The sequence below is a fragment of the Neltuma alba genome, unplaced genomic scaffold, assembly GCF_004799145.2.
Source record: "Neltuma alba isolate B1F8T4 unplaced genomic scaffold, ASM479914v2 tig00000217_pilon, whole genome shotgun sequence".
NCBI classification, from domain to species: domain Eukaryota; kingdom Viridiplantae; phylum Streptophyta; class Magnoliopsida; order Fabales; family Fabaceae; genus Neltuma; species Neltuma alba.
The window spans coordinates 16,940-23,006 of record NW_021631964.1 but is presented as its reverse complement, the minus strand read 5'-3'; positions in this window follow the sequence as shown (position 1 = coordinate 23,006).

The window sequence follows — 6,067 nt, the reverse complement described above, 5'->3', positions numbered from 1 at the left end:
TATGTTTCTATGCAACTCTTTTGATACTCTCTTTCTTGCATGGTATTGTTTGATTGTTGAGTTAATCTGGGCTTGCATTAAACCAAGTGCATTAATTAATCTTAATACACACACTAAGTGAGCTTAATAGGATCTTATAAGATGAGTGGTCATTGATTAAGATCCTAGACTTGAAGGGTTCTTTAAGGTTTTTCCTTTAGAAAACTTGGTGATTTTTACTCCCCAAAATCATTTTGAACTATGATTGCCAAAGGTCCATTTTCAAGAGGTTTTATCAACTATTTCAATACTTGTTTACCATCCATTCCATCGTAATTTCCCAAAAATCCAAAAATATATTTACATTGCATTTTATCTCAATTAACAGTTTTAATGAAAACCCCCAACTTTACCCTAGTCAATTTGCATTTTCATGGCATTTAGTTAATTTAGGATCAATAGTTAAGGCTCCAACAAGTGAAACGACTCGAGATTGTGTCTATAGTACAATCCTTGATTTTAATTTTGAATTTGACCCTAAGGTAAGCAAGACATGTCACATTTCAAATTGCTACCACATCATATTTTTCCCATACATTGTAGCATTCAAATTTTGACTTCCTACTACATCAAAATTCATTCTACACTAGAAAGAAATAAGGACCTATGTCAATTGCTACATCCACATTTTACACGGAAACAATATATTCACATTAGCCATAGCATGTATCACTAATTCCAATTTCTTCATCCATTTTCTCAACTTAAAATTCTCTTCTTTCATCTTCTTTAACTAATCTAACCTTGGATTTTCAATTGGTTCATCAATCCAATCTAAGTAATTGCATTCCTATCTTTCCTAAATAAAACCAAATAAACCCACCGACTAAGGTCATGACATTTTTAAACCTACCAACACAATCAGATTTAGGAGCATGATTATTAAAACATCCTTCCTTAAATCCCCTTTAGTACTTGTTTGGAAGCGTTATAGTTCAAGCGAATCATGAAACAAGCCTGTGGATTGAAAATTTGCATTCTAGTTCTCGAGTTCTATTCACTGGTAAATTTTAGATTTTTAGTCCAATTTTGAAAATTCATAACTAATTATAAAAACAGTATTGAGGTAGGTCAAAATTATATTTGAAGCTCTTTTGATTCTCTATAGGATAAAAATATAAATCTTAACTTAGTCTTTGCCAATTTGTATAGTTAATTCATGAAATTTTACTATTCATTTGGTCAAAACAGTGTTTTTCATATTCTCTGTCCTAACTTTGAGCAAACATAACTTTTAGTATACAGATCCATTTTAAGTGAGCTACTACTTATTTTAAAGCTTATGATGTGTTATACATGCTCACCAAAGTTCATGAGCAGATTCATTCATTGGGCTCACTTCTACTTTGTCACAAATTCTTAGCTCATTTAGGGATAACTTATCCCCCTTATTTGTAATAACAATTCATAATTAATTCCTTTCTTACATTTTATCATTCCATCCTTGCACTAATCATTTCTATACATCATCATAGCTAATTATACATGTCATCATTATTATTTAATATCACATAACATTAATGGCATACTCATATCATATATTGGCATATAAAGGGCATATCATTCTATAATTTGTTTTCTCAATTCATTTTCTCTTTTCCTTACTTCCACTTCTTGGTTTCTTCTCTCATGCTCTTTACAACTATTATAGTTGGTTAAGGGAGGGTGAGGTTTGGGAGAACCTTAGTAGCAAACATTACCAACAATGCATGTAAGATGGATACAACTATATGATATGCTTACTTAATCTAGTTCATGCTTACTTATAACAAGTTCTCATGCTCAATGTTTCACATTAACATGCAGGGTCATGGAAAACATAAAAGAAATAGAGTATTATACTTGCATTTGCATCTCATATCATCATCATATAATATAATGCATAACAATACACAAGCATACACATCAAGCACATAAGAAAGGTGAGTTCACTATCTTGTGTCTCTAAGTTCCTCTTATCCTTTTTGGCTCCTTTTTGCTATCAACATTAAGGTTACTTGCTCAACCTTTGCTATTCCTCTTCCTTGATGTCTCATGGCTCTAAATGTATTAGCACATCATTGCCATTTATTTATTAGAGCCATGGTAACTAATAAGATTAATACTTTGTTCTCTTTGAACCATATTAACTTCTAACTTTTGTGCTTGATTTTCAATCTTTCTAAAATTAATTCCACATGCTATTATCATATAATTTTGTATGTAGAATTCATTTCCAAGCTTAAGTTAAAACAAAATCCAACTCCTCCTTACTCAAACTGATCTGGCCAAACATAAGGTCTTGGGGCTCAAAGTTTCATTTTCAATTATGATGCTTCCACACTTGTTTTCTCACCTTTATCCCACATAATTTTTTATTCTAAACACATTGGAGGCATAAAAATTATCAAAATCCAACCCTAACTCAAATTCTAAGTCTAGAAAAAAATTACACAAGTTAGGGAGAGTTGGGTTTCTTGTAAACTCAACACTAAACCACTTGATTCTCATTCCTTTTAAACCTTTGAACAATATTCTAACATCAATTTGACCTTCCCATTAAATTATCAATTTTGTGTAGCATGCCCCCTTAGGGTTTTAAGCTTCCAAAAACTATTAAAACCATAACCAAACTCAACAAAAACATAAAGCAAGTGAAACTACATCAAAAACCATGATCTTACCTTGTCTTAGAGCTTGGATTTGCCTTGAACTTCATGAGCTTCTTCTTCCTCCTTTTCCCTTGAGAAATTTCATGCTTCCCCACTTGAACTCTTCTCTTGGCTACTTACATAAATGGGAGGGGAGGGGCATTTATGATAAGCCAGCTTAAATCTTGGCCCTTGATCTTGCAAATAGGTGGCTTAGTCTTGACCATTCATTTAATCTCTTTTCCACGTGTCTCTATCCTATTGTCTTTCATCTTGATCAACCATGTGTTTAGGCTTCTAGATTGCTTACTCTTTATGACAGCATACCTCTTACATTATACCTTGTCATGTGTTTCATAATTAACCCACTTAGCTTATATAACTTGATTAGACTATATGTTCCATGATCTTGCCATTTATCTTCTTGCAATATTTCTACCAATGAGAATCCTTGCACGTGGCATAAAAGAGCGGAAGAAAAGAGAATTAGAAAGCATTTCTAACAAACTTTCAAGCTACCGGTCTCATTTATCTCTTACCAGTCTTTTTTCTTTCTCCACATGCTTTCTTAGAATTCCTAACCAATGAATTGGCCCACATATGGTACCATCTTAGCAGAGCATAGAAGAAAATAGTTAGCTCTACTAACGGGCTACTTAGCCTCACTAAGTCATGCGGTAGAGATTTCGTTATATCGGGTAGACAGAGGATTGTCTAAAACATACTCACACTACATTCTGATTTTTCTACTGTCTATAAATATCTCCTGGTGACTCATTAGATGACTTAGCAGTGTTATGAATGTGTTATGGCGACTCAACATACTAACTCAGTGCTTCATTAATGCAATCTTATCTCTTTGTCTCCTATTCAGGGGATAAAATTATTTAATATTTGATTGGAGTATTTTATTTAATCTAGGGCTCCAAAAATTCATGTGTCCATGCCATAAACTTCCTTCTAGAGAAAATTCATGACTTTTCTTAGACCATAACTTAGCCCGTAGATATTTCTTTTTGAATTTCTTGTAAAATGTTCTAAAATGACATAGCTGGCTTTTAAATATTCTTAAAGCCATTCTGCTAGCCTTCTAGGGATGAAACTAATTTTATAATTTTTTAAAACCTCTTAACTCATAAACCCCCTATTTTTTCTTAATTTTCTAAGGTTTTCTCACTGATCAAATAATTAAATCTAGCTGTATACCTCAAAATGAACCATAATCTTGGAAATTTATTTAAAGTCAATTTAAGGGTATTTTGGTAATTTTTCTTCACATACAGGCCTTAACATATCATTTTTCATTTTTAAGAGAGATTTAGAATTTTTGGGCATAATTTTCATTGTTGTCCTTTTCGGCCTAAAACTTTACAAAATTATGATTTTGCCCTGATTCAGCTTAAGCCCATAATTTGCCTCATTGAGGCCTCTAATATAATTTTTGGCTGATATTTATCTCCATTTCTCATTTTTGAGCCTCGAAACTTCATTAGAATCTCTAACTTTATTTACATTTTAGTCCCTAAAACTTTCTCAATTTGCAACTTAGTCCCTGAAAACCCTTTAATCTTCCTTTTACATTTTCAGAACTTCAGCTCATAAGAACTCAGTAGCTTGCTCATTTTACTTGGATTCCTAGACCCAAAATCCAAAATGTTACAATTATTATTCACTAACCTTGTAATTTGGGCATTTAACAAATCTTCTACAATAGATTTTCTCTGTCTGCGAAGTGAGCACTATAACTTCATTTCCATATTTGTATCTTTGAACAACCCTTTCATCCACCTGTTTGCCCATAGTGTGTGAAGATAAAATCCTAGTAGAAGCCATTAAAGATTACTGCAACCTAAAATGAATTCAAGGTTGAAGACAGGAAGTAATCAAACAAGAAGTGACTTTGTCTAACTTTCTTTGCCTTTACTGGAGCTTCTCTTCCCTTCATCAACGTTGCTCTACCTTCACTAGATCTCTTCTTTACTTTACCAACTAAACCTTTGATTTTGTTCCTTCTTTTATGCCCTAATTGACAGCCCATATTTTTTCGTTCATTGTATCATGTGTCTTTAATTGTGCATTTTAAGTGAGCTTCTCTATTGTTTTCCCTTTTAACTAAATGTCTAGGTTAGCCTTTGAGTCATTGTCACACCTATCTTTATTAATATATGACACCATGCTACAGCACAGCATTTTCTTGGAAACTCTCATGTTGTGTAATGCTTTGGTTTTCAATCTTGGCTCTAATTTTCAAGTGTCCTACAATGAAAAGCAACAATTTGAAGCATCAATTGTCCTAGAAATCAATTGAATACAATTAATAACTAATTATGACAATTTTACCCTAAAAAAGACACTAACACAAAGCAAGAACTCTAAATCTAAATTAAGCACAATTATCAATAAAAGGAGCCAAAATCTATGATAAAAACCCTCAAAATGATATGAAATAACATAGAACAATTGGGTTCAATCACACCACATTTAGGACCATTTGGAACCATTATTCAAGGCCTAAAGGTAAGAAAATTCCATATTTTAAAACTTAGTCTTGAGTTACTATTCACAATTCACTGAACGGTCTCGAGTTACTATTCATAATTCACTGCAATTTTTGCAAACTTTAAAAATTCATAACTAATTGTAGAAAAATTGAAATGAGGTGGTTCTAAGTTCTATTTAAAGCTTGTAATATGATATTTAAGGAAAAAACAAATACTCATTGGTATCATATCCTTATGAAACAGAGTTAAGAAATTCGCAAAGTTGTACTGTTTATTTGGTCATTTTTCAATTTTTCAGTATTTTAGCATAATTTTGGAAGGGTATAACTCTTAGCACAAAAATATACATTTGATGATCTACCATTGATTTAAAGCTTAAAATAAGATCTATAAGCTTGAAAAATCTCACATCCAAACTCGTCTATTTGCTCATTATTTTATGTGTCCAAAATTCATCCATTTTAGGGCATTTTTATCCATTTAATCCCAAATTCTTGAATTTTTTTCCTCTTTTTCATGCCACACCAAACTAGCCATATCAAAACCTTACTCATGAGTAGAAATACTACATTATAAGTGCATAATTTTAAGTTTACAACATCCATGATTCATTACATAATCATAAGAATGTTCATCAATATACAACATAGTAATATATAACCATTCAAGTCAAATAACTTCATTATCCCAAGACCAACTCCTTGCTTTTGTCCTTGCTTGATCCACCTCCTAGTTAGTGCATAATTTAACATAGAATGGAATGAGATTTCATGGAAATCTCAATAGCAATGAATCATAATTGTCATGTTAATCAAGCTTTGTATAATGTGACGTGTTACATTACTTGATAAGATTCTCAACTCATGCATCATTACGCCATACATTGTGCCATATAAG